The sequence below is a fragment of the Hemicordylus capensis genome, chromosome 1 (assembly GCF_027244095.1).
Source record: "Hemicordylus capensis ecotype Gifberg chromosome 1, rHemCap1.1.pri, whole genome shotgun sequence".
Lineage (NCBI taxonomy): Eukaryota > Metazoa > Chordata > Lepidosauria > Squamata > Cordylidae > Hemicordylus > Hemicordylus capensis.
Window position 1 is genome coordinate 192,942,378 of NC_069657.1, and position 21,806 is coordinate 192,964,183.

Below are 21,806 nucleotides of genomic sequence, written 5' to 3' on the forward strand. Positions count from 1 at the left end.
GTGAGCTTGGCTGCTGTAGCAATCAAGCATGGGATGTTCAGAGAGGTATTTAAACAAGGAGTTGGTGACAGAGAATTAGTTGGATGTGGGGTTAGGAGAAAGAGGTTGGACAGTACATAGCTGAGAGATTGATTTTTGTGGTAACTGAACAAGGGAGATTGTTCAGGGATTTGTGAGAAACTTGGTTGGTGAATGTGTGGATACTGTAGAACTAGCAGTACACTGGTGCAGTGCTCTAGAAATCTGGAATGTTAAGCCTGGGAAAGAAACCTTGAGTGAGAAAGGTGCCCAGACGTGAAAACTCCTGGTAACAGACAGAAAGGTTATTTAACCAAGTCTGCAAACCAAGTTTAAATACCTCTGTCCCAAGTTATGTACCTCCCTAAGCATTACATTGGTAAAGAAGGAATAAACTCCAAGAGAGTCCAACAGTTAACTTATTTAGCAACATTGTAGAGAAGTTGATGTGCCCTGCCTTGCAGAGATCTTTATTTCAGTCCTTTGCAAATAATAAACTTATTCTTATTTTGTTCTATACCTTAAGCTTTGTTTCTTTTCTGCATTGAACATATTTGCCTATCCAGTACTCGTGAGGCTACATGACCAAAGAGTTAAGTACTGAGAGCAGGGTAATATGGTGGCAGTGAAAGAAAGTAATAATAAATTCCCAGAACATAAAGGGCAAGTTGATATAAAATAATATAAAACAAATTACGTCCCTGGACTTGGGAGGGACATCAGGGTGGGTTCCTGACAAGGAATGACTCAGTACCCAGAGCTCAAATTACTCCAAAACATGAACACAAAGCTAAAAGTGATTCAAAGGAAACAGCAGAAAAGGGATATGGAGTAAACTCAGAAATTTTGAAACTGTTGAATCTGCTAAAAATGACAATGGGAATCTAATTGTTGATAATGCCCCGATTGCATATCTGATTAAAGACAAGTCTGGTGAGCTGGACTTGAATTATAAAGCCCCAATAAGCCTGGCAGATGGCAGAAAGATCATCGCAGAGGGCAAGAAAAAATCAGATGCACACTGCCGAAGGGAAGAAGCATAGCTTTGAGAATTTCAAGTCCCTGCACTTGAAAGCAGTTTACTTTCAGTCAAATATGCCACACACAGAGGCTATCAAGTAATATTCAAGCATGGTTACTGTTATATCAGAAACAAATGGGGTTTGTTCATGAGAGGTTCTTTAAAGGAAAGTGGCTTATATGAGAATGATTGCATTACTGAGAAAGCCAATGTTGCAAAGCGATGTCTGCATTTGTACCACAGAAAATCTGGACACAGATAAAGTAATTTCTCAGTTTGAGAAGAGGGATTTAGCAAGAGGCTTGACATTTCAGCCATGCAAAAATAATGACTCACAATGTATATGCTGTTTAAAAAGCAAGAGGACCAATATAGGCTTTCACCAGAAAACAGAGAAAGAGTCACAATGCCCCCTAGAATTGATTCATGGTGATGTCTGTGTACCAATGCAAATTGATCATCAGGAGGAAAGTTATTTCTTTACTTTCATTTATGACTACTCCAGATACACTTTTACTTATATGTTTCTGGAGATATTTAAGGAATATGTTGCAATAGTGAGCAATTTTGGCAGAAAACCTCAAAGACTAATAAGTGATAATGGGGGGGGGGTGAGTTCACATCAAAGGAAATTGCCAAATAACCTAAAGGAACAAGGCATTGAACATGAATGCATAGTGCCTTATACTGCACAACAGAATGATGTAGCAGAGAGAAAGAATCATTCCCTATTAGAGATTACAAGGTGCATGTTGCAGGATGCAGGACTGGCAAGCAAATTTTGGGGAGAAGCAGTCATGACTGCCAGTTACCTACAGAGCAGACTGCCAACCAAAGCAACAGACGCAACAACCTTTGAATTATGGCATGGGAACAAACCCAACTTAGGACATATCCAAGTGTTTGGCTCAAAATGCAGATATATATATATATATATATATATATATATATATATATATATATTCCTAAAGATAAAAGAAATAAACTGAATTGCAGATATATGATGAAGGAATACTCTCTGGATATACACTAGGAGGATACGGATACAGAATCCTTAATGTGGCCACTGGAACAGTGAAAATATGCAATGAGTATACTTTGATGAAAGACAAAGGCCAATCACAAGTGAAGTGCCAGAAATTGGATCATTAGAGATACAGATGGGGGAAAAACAAGAGTAGAAGAAATTCCCATAAGCCTAGAGCTAACCAGTGAGCCTGAACCAGAAGGGGAAAGCAGAAGTTGAGCCAGATGCTCAAAAGACCCAACAAAGGGGTTCCATCCAGAAGGCTCTCCTACATGGCCAGAAAGGAAGAAACCCAGGAACCCTGCAGATGGAAAGACATTGAAAGATTGCCAACACATGAAGCTAAAAGCTGCAGAAGAAGAGATTCTATCTCTACACACACACACACAAAATTTGGACACTTGTGGGACTACCTGCTGGAAGAAAGGCAGTAGGATCCAAACGGGTCTTCAAAACCAAATACAATGCAGGAGACATTGAGCACTACAAAGCCAGATTAGTAGCCAAAGGATATCCTCAAAAATATGGTGAAGACTATGATGAGATATTTGCACCTGCCATGAAGCATACTTCAGTAAGAACTAGGGATGTGCACAACCTGTTTGGAGGCCCTTTTACAGGCCTCCAAACAGGTTTGAATACAGGCTGGTTTGAATGTTCGATGGGGGCAGACTTTAAGGGTAGGGGAGTGTGCACTTGCCCCTCCCCCGCTCCCCCACTCCCCCCCCCACCAGTGCTCAGTTCCTGTAAAATCCTTCAGGGTGACAGCGTACCTCCCTGCCGCCCCTTCCCCTCCTCGGCCAGAAGTAGCTGGTGCACGTGCACACGCCAGACACGTGTGTGCACATGTCGCATGCTTGCTTGTGCTCGTCAGATAGACTCACGTGTAATCTCAACATGTGCACATGCGCCCCTGGCATGCGCACGTGCACCAGGTACTTCCAGCCACTTCCGGCTGAAGGGGGGAGGGGTGGCAGGAAGATACACTGCCACCCCGAAGGATTTTACAGGAACCAGGTGCTGGCGGGGGGAGGGGTGAGTGCACCCTCCCACACCCTTAAAGTCCTACCCCCACCCCTTCGAACCACCTCCGCCTGTGTCCATGCACATCACTAGTAAGAACACTTTTCAGAATAGCAGCAGCAAGAAAGGTGCAAGTTGATCACCTAGATGTGAAAACTGCATTTCTGCATGGAGAAATAGAGGAAGGCTTCTCCATGGAGCAGCCACCGGTATTTGAAGAACCTGGAAAAGAGAGGCTTGTATGCAAACTCCTGAAAAGAATCTATGGCTTGAAGCAAGCTGCTAGAGCATGCTCTAGCAGTGAGAAACTGAACCAGATGTTACTCAAGGAGGAGCTCATGCAAGGAAAAGCTGACCCCTGCCTATACTCAAGATTTAAGTATGACAGATAGACATATTTTGACTTATGTTGATGAGTTGATTATTTACTATGAAAGGAAACAAAACAGCCATGAGATTGTAGAGCACCTGAACAAAGAAGTAGAAGTGAAAGATCTAGGAAGCATTTCCTATTAACTTGGCATTCAAATAGAAAGAGAAGAGGATGGAAGTTACCTTCTCAACAAGAAACAGAAGATAAAGGATCTTCTAGAATGTCTGAAACTGACAGAAGCCAAAGCGGTCAGTAGTACACCAGTGAAGACAAACTTCCTGAAGCAAGATCAGGACAGTTAGCCATTGCTAGACAACAGTCTATACAGAATAGCAATTGGGAAACTTCTGTACATAGCAACAGTCACAAGGCCAGGCATAGCTGCAGCAGTGGGAAAACGGAGCAGAAGAGTAAGTGCACCAACCAAGAATGACTGGAGCACAGACACAATGCTAGGAAGATACTTGAAGGGTACAGTGCACTTCAAACTCTTGATACCAGCAAGCAGCAACCCCAGACTAGTGGGATACATGGATACAGAGTGGGCCAAGGACAGAACTGATCGCAAGTCCACGAGCAGAAATCGGTTTTTCTATGGAGGCAGAGCCATCACATGGACTAGCTAGGAGCAATAGATTGTTGCCCTTTCATCCACAGAAGCGGAGTACATATCAGCTGGCCAAGCTTGTCAAGTAGCCACATGGCTAGACAAGTTACAGTTAGACTTTGGAATCAATGCGCCAAAGCCAACAGAGAAATGTAAGGACAACCAAGGGTGCATCCAACTCTCTCTGATGGAAAATACTATGTCTTGAACAAAGCATATAGACACAAAGCACCACTGTGTTCGAGAGGCACAAAAGAGTGGGCTGTCAAGACATGATAGCAGATGGACTGACCAAGCCACTACCCAGAGACTAGTTCCAGAATATTCGAGAGAAGATGGGAGTCACAGATCAGTGCATGAGATGATGAGAAGGGATATTGGAGATGCAGTTCCTGATGGCATCAAGACTTAGTACCAGCAACCCTATTGACCACTAGAGGCATTAGGGGGAGAGACAGCCAGTAAGGGCATTCCCTCTCTGACCATGCTTTTTCTACTCCCACTTCATTCTCTCACCTGAGAGACAGACTTCCTTCTTCTCCCTTCCCTCTTCCTTTATGTAGCTAGCAATGAAGCATGTAGGTCTTCTCAATCTGTCTCCCTGATGGATTTCCAAAATAAACTACTTTAATATTGTCCAGAGACATGATGTTAATTAGCAGTGCTCCCTTACCTGTGCACATCCGCTGTAGCTGGGGCAGATAAAGAAATCTCCCCGCCCCCGAGCTCCCTAACAAATATTAGTTGGCCTACTCTTTCCCTCGGTCCACTTTAAGTGGCACAGCAGGGAAATACTTGACTAACAAGTAGAAGGCTGCCAGTTTGAATCCCCACTGGTACTATATCGAGCAGCTGCAATATAGGAAGATGCTGAAAAGCATCATCTCATACTGCGCAGAAGGAGGCAATGATAAACCCCTCCTGTATTCTACCAAAGAAAACCACAGGGCTCTGTGGGCGCCAGGAGTTGAAATCGACTTGATGGCACACTTTACCTTTACTCCTTCCCTCAGCATTTAAAAAACAAACAACACTTGAAGACCCATCTTTTTAAAACTGCAATTTAGTTTTTATTCATTGTAAGTTTTTAATTTATAAATGTGGTTTTAATTGAATCTTTTCCGTGACATATTTTTATTCATTTTATATTGTTTTATTTTGTTGTAAGCCACCTTGAGCATTATTGCACTGGAGCGGCAGGACACAAATATTTTAAATAAATAAATGTTAGAGGGAGACTATTAAAAGCACTTTGGAGGGCGCTCTGGAGCCAGCTTTGTCAACAGAAGATGTACTGTACATCTGAAAGCAACCATCAATCTCTTGCACTTCACCTGAGTTTGTCTTTATTGGCCTTTGTTTTGGGGTTTAAACTTTGTTCACTGTTAAGTCTTTCCTGGGTTTTTTCATCAATATAAAATATGATCAATTGCAATTAAGCTTTAGCCTCCCCCCCACCTTTTTTTAAACTATTGAACACCATTTCATGGCCTCAACTTGCAACCATTAGGTTTGCACATGAAATATAATACTGGGGTTAATAAAGCAAGTTCTCTGTTGCTGGGTTATTTTGTACAATTATTGTAATTCAAAAAAGATGTGCTTCGAAAGGGAGATGGGTTGTACTTTCTTTTCATCAATAAATTCCCACTTGCAGAGCCTCAGCAGTAGCCAAACTTACTAAACACTTTTGTTAGATTTCCCCCTCCATATGGAGAAGCTTTTACTGTTGTTTTCTCAACTTTCTTTTTTAAGCGTAGCTTCTGTCTCTTTTAATGTAATCACCTCCCTCTGCAAGGATACATAGCTTGGAAGTTATTCAATATTAATATATAGATCTGAAGTTTTAAAGGATAAGTTAAAGCTTATATGGTAATAACTGGAAAGAATTAACTGACAAGTTAGGTTAGACACAATAATACATAATCTAACTATATAATTCTCTTAGTCGTAACCATTGCTAATCTCATGCGTGGCAGCTCTCATGAGAGTTCGCAAGCGAGGGGAGTGGGGAGAGGAAATTGACGGTGGTGGGGAACATAAGACCAATGGACGTGCCAGCGAATGGGCAGGCAGGTGGGTGGGGAGAGAAAGCAGCGGTGGTGGTGGTCGGAGAAAGTGAAAGTGGCTGCGGTGGCAGCTGGAAAAGAAAGCAAAAGCAAGGGCGGTGGAAGAGAAAGCGGTGGTGGCCGGGGGAGAGGGGAGAAAGCAGCGGGCAGCCAGAAAAAGTGGCTGGCCAGGCGGCTGGCCAGAGAGAAGAAAACACTGGAGGGAGGAAGAGGGAAGAGTAGGGGGGAGGGCAGAGAATGAGGGAGGGGAGCCAAGAACAAGGGAGAACTAGAGGCACAGATGCTCTGCACCAGGGCCAATAAAAGGCATCTAAGTTGACTGAGTAGAAAATAAATGCAGAAAAAATAATTTACACTGCAATTGTATGCATATTTACACGGGTTTAAGTCCCATTGTTTTCCATGGGGCTAACTCCTCCATAGGTGTGCATAGGTCTGCAGCCCATGAGTATGAGCCAACCAAAGTCCAACAACTTAAACTCCCACTGATTTTAATAAAGGAGATTGTATCATGTTCTTAATGGCTGACACCCAGACTAAGTTATTTAACAGTACTACTCAGGAGTTACTCTAAAGGACCACATAATTTCAGTAAGACTTCTGTTGAGTAATTTAGTCAGGATGTCAGCCAATATCCCTAATGAAGTCCGTGGAATTTAAGCAACTCTGGCTGGATTATGCCCTTAATTTTGCATTGCAAATTCTTACAGAATGGGTTTAGGGGGGAAATATCTGTCTACTCCAATCTCTCATTTTCTTTTGAAAGAAAGAGCGTAATTTATTTATTTTTATTTATTTGATTTATATACTTTCCCTCCAAAAATGGCTCAGAGTGGTTTACAACAAATAAAAACAATTAAAATCAATTAACAGTTTAAATAAAAACTAAATCAATTAAAATCATTTAAACATTAAAAACATTAATATTAAAATCATTTAAAACCAGCATTAAAAATTTAAACGACAAATCTAATTAAAAGCCTGGATGAATAAATGCATCTTCAGTGCCTTTTTAAAAGTTGCCAGAGATGGGGAGGCTCTTATTTCAACAGAGAGCACATTCCAAAGACCGGGGCAGTAACGGAGAAGGCAGGTTTCTGAGTAGCTACCAAATGAGTTGGTGGCAACTGCAGGTGAACCTCTCTAGATGACCTCAAAAGGAGGTGGGGCTCATGGTGAATAAGACGTTCTCTTAAACACCCAGGGCCGAAGCTGTTTAGGACTTTATAGGTAATAACCAGCGCCCTGTATTTTGCCTGGAAACATATCGGTAGCCAGTGTAATTCTTTCAACACAGGAGTGATATGGTCTCTCCTAGATGACCCAGAGACCAACCTGGCCACCACATTCTGGACCAACTGCAGTTTCCGGACTATGTATTTAGGCAGCCCCACATAAAACACATTGCAGTAATCCAGCCTAAAAGTTACAAGCATATGTACTACCATTTTGAGGTTGTTCATCTTAAGAAACAGACACAGCCAGCGTATCAGCTGAAGCTGATGAAAAGCACCTCTGGCCACTGCCTCAACCTGAGAGACCAGATAGAGGTTTGAACCCAGAAGCACCTCCAGACTGCGAAGCTGTTCCTTTGGAGGAGCGTGACCCCATCCAGAACTGGAAGATCAATATCGTCTTCTGAGTTCTGACCACACACAATAAGTACTTCCGTCTTATCTGGATTCAGCCTCAGTTTATTATCCCTCATCCCGCCCATCACTGCCTCCAGGCAGGCATTTAGTGAGGTTATGCCTTCTCCTGATGAGGTTATGTATGTATGTATGTATGTATGTATGTATGTATGTATGTGTGTATTTGATTTCTATACCGCCCTTTGTTGACAGGGAGAAGTAGATTTGGGTGTCATCAGCATACTGATAACACCCTGCACCAAATCTCCTGATGATCTCTCCAGGCAGTGTTATGTAGATGTTATGTAGATCAGCATACTGATAACACCCTGCACCAAATCTCCTGATGATCTCTCCAAGCAGTGTTATGTAGATGTTAAACAACATCGGAGACAATACGGAGCCCTGAGGGACACCATACAGAAGTTCAGATTTGGAAAAACAACAGTCTTCAAGGGACATTATCTGGAATCTGCCTGTGAGGTAGGAGCGGAACCACTGCAAAGCAATGCCTCCCACCCCCAATCCCCTCAGATGTTCCAGAAGGATACTATGGTCAATAGTATCGAAAACCACTGAAAGATCCAAAAGGACCAACAGAGTCACACTCCCTCTGTCAATTCCCAATTGGAGATCACCCATCAGGCCGACCAAGGCAGTCTCCACCCTATAGACCACCCGAAAGCCAGTTTGAAATGGGTCTAGATAATCAGTTTCCTCCAAGACAACCTGGAGCTGGGAGGCCACCACCTTCTCAATCACCTTGCCCAGCCATGGAAGATTGGAAACAGGTCTGTACTTGCTTAAAACTCTGAGGGATCCAGGGTAGGCTTCTTCAGAAGCATTCTAATGATTGCCTCCTTCAGACAAGGGGGCATCCTGCCCTCCCTCAGAAAAGCATTTATAATCTCTACCAGGCCCTCTACAACAGTCTCCTTGCCAGATAGTATAAGCCATGTCAGGCAAGGATCAAGAGGACAGGTGGTAGGCTGCATCATTCCAAGCAACTTGTCCACATCCTCAGGAGTCACACACTGAAATTGATCCAGGGTGATCACATAAGAGGAGCTGCTGGACACCTTGGCATCAGACTCTGTAAAAATGGTGGAGTTTGAATCTAAGTTGGCCCGAATATGAGAGATTTTTATCCATGAAAAAACCATTAAAAACATCACAGCAAGTAATTGTTGGTTCCAAGTACCGATTCAAGAGGGAAGGGGCACAGATTAGCCCCTTCACAACCCTGGACAACTCCGCCAGACATGAACTTGCGGACATGATATGGGAGGAAAAGAATTGCTCCTTTGCCGCATGTATCACCTGAGCATAGATCTTCAAATGCACTCTATGCAGTAATCTGTCGGATTCGAGTCTTTCTCCACATGCGCTCAAGTTGTCTACCTCGCTGCTTCAGCCCCCGTAGTTCTTCCATATACCAAGAGGCCAGTTTCAAAGCGGGTGTCTTAAATCTCTCAGGCTAGTCAGACGAAGCGCAAGAGAGACAGAAACAGAACAGCAAAATCCAACAGGAATAAATTCTCCAAACTATGTCCAGTCCGAGTCAGTCCAATAAGATCCAACAGAGTCCAAAACGAAATCCACAGGCAAGGTCAACCCAGTCCAGGGTCCAAATACGATCAAGGCAATACAGGAACATAGCCGAGTAGCTCTCAGGAAACTGTTGTTGCTATCAGTAGGGTAGCTATGTTACAGCCTTTTTAAATAGGCTGAGACCCTGGTGCTGTTAATTAAGAGTTGCTGTCTCAGCAGCTTTGCCTGTTGTTCTACGCATGCGGCTTCTTAGCTCTTGCTGTCTCTTGGATCGGTGCCTCTCCACAGCTGAGACTGGTTGTGCCTCCTCCACAAGAGCTGCCTCACTCATCTCTAACTCATCTTTGACTCCTTGTGCATCAGATCCACTCTCCTTTGCAACCTCTGGTCCTTGCCCACCCTCCTCTGCGGTCAGCTCTGTCTCTATCTCCAACTCTTCCTTGGAGTCTTCCAGCATGCCCATGACAGCGGGTTGGAGAAGACGCTTAGGAGCGATCGTGTCCACTGCCCTAGTGAGTTGATTATTCCAATTCTCCACCAGAGTATCAAGAGGATCACCAGCAGAGCCAACATTAAATCCCTCCAAGGCTTCTCAGAATCCTATTGGATCCAATAACCTTCTCGGGTGGACCATCCTAATGGGCCCCCAGACCCTGCAGAGGTGGAACGTGGTCATGAGTCCAACCATACTGAAAGCTGGATTGCTTCTCTCCTTGACTCAAGGGATGAACAGGCTCAAACAGAACAGTAGGGATGTGCGAATTGATTCGGGTACAAAATTATTTGTACCCAAATCTATCTGTTTTGGGTGATTTGTGGACAAAACAAATAACCCCTGTGCTAGCTGGTCAGATTCGCCCAGATTTTGGAACTGAAAATTTTGTAGATTCAGACCACCATTTTGTGGTGATCTCTTTTGCTGTCTCCATTTTGTTTCAGGAAAATATTCTGAAAATCCCACCCTCCCAAGCTTCAGCTTGGTGACTTACAGTGTGCAACGACTGGCTGGAGATTCCCCCCTGGTTCCAGATTGGCTCATTTCCATTCAAATCTTGTGTTGCCAGGAGTGATTGACTCTGCATTGGCTAGAGGAAGAGTCAAAGAAGGGACAAGGGTGGGGGGAGTTTGAAGGAGGGATTTTTAAATGTACTTAAGGTGGCAGCCAGCCACCATTCTGCCTTTCTGCCTCGTGGGAGAAGAGAGAGAGAGCGTCAGAGGAGCTTTGCTTTGTCTTGTTTGCCTACTGCCTGGAGCAGATTCTTTACTTTTTTGTTCCTGCTTTCCTGATTGGGGAAAAGAGAAGAGAATATTTTTTCACCCCCTTCCTGATGCTGAGAGAATCACTGCCTGCTCCTGCTGTCTGTGAAAATTGATTTGGGTACAAAATGATTTGTACCCTAATCTACCTGTTTTGGGAGATTTGTAGCCCTGTGCTAGCAGGCCAGATTCAGACCCAAAACAAATTGAACTGAAAAAAATGATTTGTGCACATCCTTACAGAACAGTCTTCCTGCCTAAACCATTAAGGATCTTGTTGGCTGATTTTTTGGGTCTCATGGCTGCCAATCTCTAGAGATCGTAGCCCCTGCCCAATGGGTGTACAGATGGTCAGTTCCCACACTAATTATAATCTGAAATACCATGTGCCTTAGTCTTAATCAGGTATTAGATAACTGGATACACTATACCTATGGTGGGAGAAATGTAGCAGCCAGCCCCACCACCATGCTCATGCAACTCCTTAGTTCTGCCCCAGGTGTCCTTGCATTCAGCGCTTGTCTGAAGAGGCAAGTATTGAATTCAGAGATACTTTCTCCTCACATTTTAGAAAGTCTCAGAATACTGAAATACTTATAAGAGGAAACTTACTCCAGTGTATTCCCATCTAATGTCCACTTGTACTTTCTGTAACATTTACTGAAAATGTAGTAAACAAAAACCCACCAGGCAGCATAAGCCTTCTTCTACCTGAAAGAGGGCAGGGATGTGCGAGCAGGTTCAGAACTGAACTGGTTTGAAGTCAAACCACCCCTGGTTTGGCTCGCCCCGGCCTGTTTGGAAGGTTCGCGGACCTTTTACAAACAATGTTTTTTTAAATATATTTTTTAAACTTACCCCTCCCCCAGGGGGCTTCCCCGAGGTGTGTCCATGGAGCGTGTGTGTGTCCATGGAGGTTCCCCCTCCCCCACTGGCTTTCCTTTAAAAATGGTGCCATTACACGGGGCGGTAGCCTCCAAAATGGCCACCGTACCGGGGGAAAGGCCCAAACAGACTGAAGAACGGCCAAATGGGGTCATTTTTGAAGGAAGAAAGGCTGGTGGGGGAGGGGGAATCTCTGCAAGCCCCACCTCCGCCACCTTGGAGAAGCCCCCTGGAGGGGTAAGTTTTTTTAACTGATTTTTTTTTTTTTTTTGGTAAACTGTTTGGGAACTCCCGTGAACCGAACTGGGGTGGGAGGGTGTGTTTTGAAGGGGTGCAGGACTGAACTGGCCCAGTCCGGACTCGAACTGAGCAGGACCAGCCGGTTCCATGCACACCCCTACAAGAGGGAAGAGGACACAGCTTCACACGGGAGCCCAGGTGGACTGATTAACAGCAGCCTTCTTCCCACTCATTGCACTGCTTCTCTACCAGATTATCCTTTTATTTATAGTTTTCAAAAAATTACATTTTCTTTCAAGCCCCAAAATGGATGCTTTCCCCTTGATATGTCTTGCTATAATAAATTCTACAAGCAATTGGGAGTGCCAAGGGAAAGAGACAAATCAAAAAGACATCCAACAAAATCATAAGCACAGTGGAACACTGGTTGAGAGCTATGGGAGGAAAAGCTAGCCAGCAACACAGAAAAAGTGCATGTTTGCCAATGTCTGAAGGGGCAATCAGAGTCTTTGGAGAGAATAAGAAAGCAATGTAAGCATTCTGTTAGAGCATACTCTAACTTTAGGAAAGAAAGACACTCTTTTATATGCAACTGAAGGGAAATTCTTAAGGCACAAACTTCCAATTTTAGGTGAACTGAGATTTCTCTAAATTCCACCCTTTATTTTCAGTAGGCTCTCAGTAGCTGTCAAAATACACATGTTGGAAAGAGGATAGGATTCCATCTTTGCTTAAGGACATGTTTAAAGCTGTAGTCCTTCATACAAATATTAATAAGAATAAATTAATCAGTCAACAAGTAATTCTGGGAAGAACTAATCTGCCTATTTTTCTTTCACTATCACTACAACTGGACTAAATTTGGTCCAAATCATTTAGGCAGTTCACAAGCTAGCCCACTTGCACCTCAAATGTTCACATGTCTGCCTTCTTGATTTGGGATGGATAACATCATCACAAACTATGCCACTGAGTTGTCCCTATGTCTCATTCAATACTGTACCAAATTTGGTTCAGAGTGGTTAGACGGTGCACAAGTTTGCCCACTTGCACCTCAAACAGTTAGGTGTCCACCATCTTGGATCGGGGTGGATGACCTTATTACAAACTATGCCACTGAAGTGTCCATATGTGTCCCTATAGCTGTAATAAATTTGGTTCAAATTGGTTGGTGGTCCATAAGTTAGCCCTCTTGCACCTCGAACATTTACACATTAATCTTGAATTGCGGTGAATGACATCATTACAAACTAGGCCACTGAGGTGTTCCTATGTGTCCATACAGCTGTAGCAAATTTGCTTCATATTGGTCCAGGCATTGTGAAGTTGATGGGAGGGGACACACACACAGAAACACACACAGAATGCCGGGTAATCTCATAAGTGTACTTTCACAAACACTCCCCCTGAAGGACCTGGTTCGCAGTCTAGGGGTGCTCATCAATCTAGCACTGTCGCTAGAATCTCAAGTGGTCTCTATAGTAGCTTGGAGCACTTTTTATCAGCTTTCGCTGATATGCCAACCTGGATAGATATAGCTTGGCCACAGTTACTCATGCTCTGGTAACTGCTTGTTTAGATTACTGCAGTGTGGGGCTGCCTTTGAAAATGGTCCAGAAACTGCAGCTGGTACAAAATAGGGCTGCAAAACCATTAACTGGGGCTAGATGTTTTGATTAGGGTTGTGCGATTTGTATTTTTTTCTGTTTTGTTTTTGGCCCGAATCCGAAACACCCCCATTTTGTTCTTTGTCCGAAATTGCAAAATCCGAATCTGAAATGTTGTGGATTTTTAAAATGGCCCTGGGGAAAAACGAGTGGATGGGGGTGGTAGTGCCCAGTGGGTGGAAACTACCACCCAAATTTCAGAGGAATTGGGCAAAGGGCTGATCTTTGGTGAATTTTTGAAGTATAGGATTTTTCCCATAGGGAAGAATGGAGGTTTCAGCAAAAGTATAGCTTCATGTTGGGGGGAAAGGGGTGGCCCAGAGCAGAGTAGGGTGGGTGGTAGTGCCCAGTGGGGGCAAGGAAGCTGCCAGAATTATTCAAAGGAATAGGACAGAGGGTTGATTTTTAAAGATGTAATGGAGTTTGAGCGTCTGTAAAGTTCTTCCCCATAGGGAATGATGGACCTCCATAATTCCTGCCCCATAACTGCACTTGGGGGGCACCAGGGTGGCCCAGAGCGAGTGGTGGTGTAGAGCACATAGGGTGCCAACCATCCCATGGGTTGCTAACCCATGGGGTACTGGGTTCTGTTGTTTCTGAGATGTTTTGAGTGTAGATTCAGATTCTCTGGTAGCATATGAGAGTGGATTCATGGTTTGCCGTTGAAAAGCTCACATACTACCAGAGAATCTACACTCAGAACACCTCAGAAACAACAGAACCCAGCACCCCATGGGTTAGCAACCCATGGGAGTGGTTGGCACCCTATGTGCACTACACCACCACTCACACCCGGCCACCCCAGTGCCCCCCATGTGGAAATAACATCAACATCACACATCAACAGCAGAGCTTTGGAAAAAATCAGGCAGATTTCCAAAGGTCATGCACATCCACATCCCCCCCCCCCGCCCGAAATGTAATTGATCTACACACAACAGTGTGAAACAACAACAATGAAATGCACACTGCCCCACTGGCCAATGAGGGTAAAATTTACCCTTAAATTTGCTTAAAAGGAATAAGGAGGCAATTGCCAGCAGATCAGCCCGTGCTTTCACTGGCCAATCTGCAGGCTGGAAGGGCTGGAAATTCAAACAGATGTCAGAACTCAAAATGGAGACTGAATGAGAAAGACGTTTTGCGATTGTATCCGAAACAGGGACGTTTTGTTTTGGCTACAAAATTTTCTGTTTTGAGCATTGGGTGTTTTGTTTTGGCTACAAAACAGCCGAAATGGCCTGTTTTGTGCACAAAACGTTTTGTATCCAAAACGAAATTCACATCCCTAGTTTTGATCATATTACGCCAGTGCTTTGTCAGCTGCACTGGGTCCCAGTCTGTTTCCAGGCCCAATTCAAAGGGCTGGCTTTAACCTTGAAAGCCCTAAATGGCTTGGGACCCAGTTACCTGAGAGAGTGCCTTGCAACATATGTCCTGACTCAGACTCTAAGATCTTCTTCAGAGGCCCTCCTCTGAGTGCCCCAACCAAACAAAGTGAGGCGGGTGGCAACTAGGGAGAGGGCCTTTTCAGGAGTTGCACCCTGTTTATGGAACAGCCTCCCAATGAGGTTCACCCAGCACCATCACTTGGTTCTTTTAGACAACAGGTGAAGACCTTTCTATTCACTCAGGCTTATAAAATTTGGTTTTTAAAACTGACTTTAAAAAACAAGTTTTTAAATTGTTTTGTACAGTATTTTGTATTCTTTTTTGGTGTGCTGTGATTTGTTACCTTTTATGTATTTTTATTGGATGTTTTAATGTTGTGTTGTGAGCTGCCCAGAAAACATTTTGTTATGGGGTGGCTAACAAAATAAAGATTGTTTGTTTATCTGTTTATTACTTTCTCTGTTTAGAAAAATCAGGTATTTCCATGATGCCCAAACTCAGCAAATCCCAGTTTGTTCTAACCAAAGTTTCTGAAAAGGCACAGGGGCAATTCTCATGGCCACTTGGAACCGGGCGGCAAGCCTGCTTAAATGCCCCCCCCCCAAATGAGGATAGAGGAGCATGTGCTCCGTTAACCCCATTTTTCTGATCGTGTGTCTGCCACGGCATCTTGCAGCTGCGGTGGACACACTCGGGAAGGGGGGGAGGAGGGGCACCCCAGGAATGCACTGCACACTCATGTGGGGCATTACTGGGGCTCTGGGGGCGGGGCACCACACGGCGGTGCTTCCCTTCGCCCAGCTCCTGGAGCTGTTGGGCGAGGTGCGGGGGGATGGCAGGTGAGCCACCACTCGTCAGCATCACCGATCTGCCCATACAGGGGACCTCCCCTGGATTGTCTGCAGGAAAGTTAAGGTAAACCTTTCTTCCCCGCAGTTACCCTGGCGGCTCTCCTTACTGATTGGGAGGAGAGCTTCATAATGTGAAATTGGGTCCAGGTTCATATCTTAGCTTTTCAGATCCCCTGGTTAAAATTTGCTGGGTTTGGACATTATGGCAAATCCTGGCTTGTTTTAAACAGAGAGCTGAAGTAGAAAATTTCCTTTCCTTATATGTGCAGAAGGGGGGGGGGGGCATGCAGGGCAAGGACTGTGAATATTGCCCGATTCCAGGATTAAACAATGATTCCTCATGATGCCTGAAATGGGCCACTGACACAAATGCTTAGGGAAATGTTTCAGAAATAGAAGTACTGAAGGCTTTTAATACAATCCTCCCCTTCTCCTCATGTTAAAATAATGTCCAATGTCATCAACTGAATCCTGCCAGAAGAATTTGAATGGCTTATTTGCAGAATTTCACATCATGCGTTTACATCAGCACAAGGTGGCCCCATATTTAGTTATCATCTGTTGCAGACTCAGCGGAGCATTTTGACCTAAACATGAAGGAGGAAACAGAAACTTAGGAAAGAGTTATGCATGTCCTTTTAGATGCTTACATTACTCATCTTCTCAGGAACGACACAAACATGAAATTTGAGAAATACCTAACTAAGAGGACATGCAATTCTACAGATACTTCTCAGCTTGCTAAAGGCAATTGTTTTATTGCGTTTGTTTATTTTTGTAGAAAGCCAGAGCTACACTGAGGAGCACAAAACCATGTAGAAGGAAAAAGAATGGCAAGAGCTGATCTGCATTCACTTGGTATTCTTCTTTGCACAAAATATACCTTGTGGGTGCCTCCGCTGAAAACAACACTGGATAAAACAGCCACGGAAGTGGTTTAGAGCAACTTGGAAAGGACAATCAAAGGGTGATTATTATTAGTTTATAACTTTATTAAAAATGCATTTGATTTGCATTATCTTTCAGAGACCCAGTGCTATTTAATTTCTTCCACTGTAGGCTTCCCACTGGCAAGCGGACAGATTAATGACGGGCTATAGGGCTCCCTGTGGTGGTGAATTGTATAGTTAGCCTAATTATACTAGGCTTCCTCTTGGCTCACTACAGATTGACTATTCATTTTTATTTTTTAACTATTGGAAGGAATGACATTACAAAAGTAATATACTAACTTCCTAGCAGTACTGGACATTTCCTTGTGTATTGAGAGAGCAGGAGTAGGGATAGACCACAAAGCTCCATTCCTAATCATTTAACATTCTTATTATTTTTCTACAGCTGCTAGTGCTGTTTACTAACAGCAAAATCTAGTTGTAATATTGCAGTTCCAAAAAACTCAGAACCTTACTTTGAACATTATGGCACCCATAACAAAATCGACTAGATTGTCAAATCTGTCCCTGTTCATCTTATAAATTCTCTTTGTTTTCAAGTTTATGTCAACAAGCATGTGCTTGGTGATCATCATTATCCTGCTACTTGCATTCTCATACATAATAGCTTCACCCTATTGTTCCAATTCCCCACCCCCCTACAATCTCATTGAGTCCTGCAATGTTACCTTTTAGTCTCAAAGTTTTTACAATCTCTTAAACATTTACTCCATTGTATTATTATTATTATTATTATTATTATTATTATTATTATTATTATTATTTTATTTCTTGTTTAAACAGTCAGACAGGTGTTATTGACTGGTTTGTTTTATACAGACATCGAGTCCTTCCCAAGGACCTAGGATGGCTGGATTTTGTTATCAATGTTGTTGCGGTTATAGATATTGTCGCAGAATATAGGCTGTTCCCAGTAAAGTTGCTTTTTGTAATTGGCTGATGGTGTATTCTGTGGCCCCTATGGTATTGAGGTGCTCTTCAAGTTGTTTTGGAATTGCACCAAGGGTGCCAATTACGACTGGAATTATTTTGGTCTTCTTCTGCCACAGCCTTTCAATTTCAATTTGTAGATCTTTGTATTTTGTTATTTTTTCTATTTCTTTTTCTTCTATTCTGCTATTCCCTGGTATTGCTATGTCGATTATTTTAACTTGTTTTTCTTTCTTCCTGACTACAGTTATATCTGGTGTATTGTGTGACAGACGTTTGTCTGTTTGTAGTTGGAAGTCCCATAATATTTTTACATCTTCATTTTCTACAACTTTTTCAATTTTATGGTTCCACCAATCTTTGGCTACAGGTAGCTTGTATTTTTTGCAGATGTTCCAGTGTATCATCCCTGCTACTTTGTCATGCCTTTGTTTGTAGTCAGTCTGTGTGATCATTTTACAACAGCTGATTAGGTGGTCCACGGTTTCATCTGCTTCTTTACCAAGGCGGCACTTGCTGTTTGTGGTGGATTTTTCGACTTTTGCTCTTATTGCATTTGTTCTTAGTGCCTGTTCTTGTGCAGCCAGTATTAAACCCTCTGTTTCTTTCTTCAAGTTGCCATTCTTAAGCCATTGCCAGGTCTTGGTGATGTCTGATTTTCCACTTATATTGTGCAAATATTGACCATGCAGGGGCTTATTTCTCAATTTTTCTGCTCGGTTCTTGACTTGTTCTTTCTTGTAGGCCTGCTTTCTTTCATTGGTGTTGAATAGTTTTGCATTATTGACCATTTGAAGTGCATCTTCTTCACTGTCCTTGATATATTCTCCAAGGCCTCTTTTCTCCTCCTCTACTGTTTGATGGATTTGCAGCATTCCTCTTCCACCTGAGCTGTGAGGGAGGTATAGCCTATCTACATCACTGTGGAGGTGCAGAGCATGATTGATGGTCATGATTTTCCTGGTCTTACGATCTAGCGTCTCTAGCTCTGCCTGGGTCCAGTCTATTATTCCTGCAGTGTATCTGATAACAGGTATAGCCCAGGTGTTTATGGCTTGTATAGTGTTCCCGCCACTGAGTTTGGACTTGAGGATTTTTCTGACTCTCCTGATGTATTCACTTCCAATTTTTCTTTTAACTTCAGTGTGTGTGATGTTATCAGCCTGGAGAATGCCCAAGTATTTGTGATGTTCTTTCTCTTCCAGGTTCTTGATGTTGCTTCCATTGGGCAGTTCTATTCCTTCTGTTGTTGTTATTTTTCCTCTGTTCATTATTAATGCAGTACACTTGTCTAATCCAAACTCCTTTGCTATATCGCTACTGAATATACGGACAGTGTTTAGCAGTGATTCGATTTCTGACTGGGACTTTCCATACAACTTCAGATTGTCCATGTACAGCAGATGGTTGATTTGACTTGATGTTTTAGATGTTTGGTATCCGAGGCCTGTTTTGTTTAGTATTTGTGAAAGTGGGGTCATGGCGATTACAAACAACAGAGGGATAGTGAGTCCCCTTGGAAAATGCCTCTTCTAATGCTAATCTGTCCAATTGTCTCACCATTTATTGTTAACTGTTTACTCCACATGCTCATTGCTTTTTTCATAAATATCTGCATGTTTTTGCTGACACCAGTTGTTTCTAAACATTTTAGTATCCATGTGTGAGGCAATGAATCGAAGGCTTTCTTGTAGTCAATTCATGCAACACTTAGATTTGTTTTTCTTCTCTTGCAATTTTCTAAAATCATTTTGTCAATCAGCAGCTGGTCTTTTGTGCCTCTGGTGTTCGGGCAATTTCCTTTCTGTTCAACTGGAAGCTGTTTGTTAGTTAATAAGTGTTGCATCACTTCATCTGCTATTATTCCAGTTAATAATGTGAACATGTTTGGCAGGCAGGTTATTGGTCTATAATTACTTGGAACTGCACCTTTTGCTGGGTCTTTCATGATGAGATGAGTTTTCCCAGTTGTTAGCCATTGTTCAATATCACCTCCTTGCAAAATGTGATTGAACTGTTTTGATTATTATTGTTACTGTTGTTGTTGTTGTTGTTGTTGTTATTACCTGAAAAAATGGGTAGCTCTCTGTCAACTTTAGTGACCAGCTGGGGCTTATGCACAACTTAAAGGGCATTTCTGTCAGTATAGCACAATAGGCTGCTGCAAAATGACTTAAAACAGCTTCTGGGCAGGGCCAGCCCAAGGATGGGGGCACTTCAGGTGCTTTAGCACCCCCTGTCCCCCTCACCCGTGTGGGCAGGTGCCTCCTGGCAGGTGGGCAAACAGGTGGGCGGTCCCTGTTGCTCACCCACCTGCTCTTCTTGCCGCCTCCACCTGCTGCTCCTGCCACAGCAGGCCTGCTGCGACATGGCAACCTTATAATGTGCCACGGCAGGAGCAGTGGGCGGAGGCAGTGCAATCAGTCAGTCAATCTTTATTACGGTCCTAGACCAGCATAAAGTACAAGGGTGATTACATGTTAAAAGTGAGAGTAGATAAAAAGTGATTACATATGGAATGGTACTTAAGATACATAATAATACTTAAAATAGTAGATAAAGTATACCAGAAGCATGAGGGCAGGGTGGAGGCAGTGAGGAGAGTGGGCGGGTGGACCCAACTGCCCACCCGCTCTCCCCATCACCTCTGACCACCACTCTCTACTCTGCTGGCTGCTTCTGGGCAGCTGTGGAACATTATAATGATGTCTCCACATGGCATGGCAATGTCATTATAATACGCCACAGCAGGAGTGGCAGGCGGAAGTGGGGAAGTGGGTGGATGGGTGGGTGACAGTGATCGGGACCACCTGCTTGGTCACCTGCCTACTCAATCTGGCAATAGCAGGCAATAGCAGGTGTGCACACAATAGCAGGTGTGCACACAATCTGGCAATAGCAGGTGTGCACACCTGCCTGTAGGGGCAATGGGCGCTGGCATGGGTAGCTCGTCACCCAGGCCATTGGCACCCCTCCCAGCTTGGCACTCTAGGTGACCACCTAGTTGGACCACCTTGCATTCCTTCCATTGTTTCCACTGGAAGGAGTGCTGCATGGAACTAGTTTTAAGTCATTCAGCAGCCACCCGTTGTGCTACACCATTGGGGCTGCCTTTCATATTGCACAGAAGCCTGAGTAGGTCTCTAACATGGATGGAGGGCTGCCCATCATGTCAAGCATTGTATATTATTATTAATAGCTCCCATAGTGGCACCTGATGTGCCTAAAAGGAGCAAAGTAGAGTTGTGCTTTGCTGCAACAACTCTTTGGGGCACTTAGCCATTTCATGGTGGATGAGATTCTGGAGAGTTTATTTTTTGCTCCCACTAGGACTGTCTTTGTTTATGCTGGCAAAGCATGAGGAAGGGTACCATGATGGCACAGAAAGGGGGTCCACAGAGCTCCTGGTGCTTGGAGCCCACAAAAAAAACTAGAATCTACCTCTGCAAGGTCAGATTAGAGCAGTTTTAAACATTCCCCTTTCTTTTATTCAGAAATTTCCTTGTACTCTCACACTTGACTGACTTAGTCTTTTCCATAGGCATCTTGGGCTGTAAATTGTCCAGTTCTTTTGAATGGTTATTTCTCTGCCCTCTTAAAGTTACCATTAGACCCTATGTCGTTTCTTATCATTACTACAAAACATCTCTATTCAGCTGCTCTTCTCTTTAATGATCCTCATGGAAGGTTATCCTTGCATAGAACCATAAGCTAACTTCTCCAAATAGTACTCATTTCAATATTGACTTCATGTAGCAGGGGAAATCAGCCAAGAATAACATCATATGCAGCTCAATTTATTGGAAAAACTGATTCCTTGTCACTGAATTTACTATTTACCCGGGAACAACACTATGAACTATACTTCTACCCTAAGATGTTCTTTGTTTTCCTTTAGGGAAGCCTGTGCTTTATATCATCTGTTCCACATTCTCCTTCATTTGGGAGGAACATGTACTGGCTTGATTGACTGGAAACAGTTAAAATCTTTTGCTTGTTGCAGAAGATTAAATGGAAACTGGAGCTAATTTTTTCTGTGCTCTCTGTTGTCTCTGTACCACTAATGGAAGTAAATAGTAGCAGTGCTGGACTTTCTCTCAAATGCAGTACATTTGAGGGAAAGTCTAGTATATAATGGGCTGATTCTTACAATCATAAAGCCAGGTGGAGGAGCCCCAGGCAAGATTCAGGAGCTGTGTGAGCTCCTGATAATGGATCATGTCAGGATGGCTGGGCTGTGGCCAGCGGTACTTGCAAGTGTGAGTCCAGAACTAAAAGACTCTGGAACCCAGAGGGTTGAGTCGATAAGGC

At 43.4% G+C, this 21,806-nt stretch overlaps 1 long non-coding RNA gene across 1 annotated transcript in view; it reads left to right on the forward strand.

Annotated features, from left to right (window-relative positions):
- Positions 1-21,806, forward strand: part of LOC128331329 (uncharacterized) — a 47,331-nt gene that overhangs the window by 11,116 nt on the left and 14,409 nt on the right. The window contains exon 2 of the long non-coding RNA XR_008310280.1: positions 16,394-16,579. This is a non-coding gene — a long non-coding RNA (uncharacterized LOC128331329). The remainder of the gene's footprint in view (positions 1-16,393; positions 16,580-21,806) is intronic.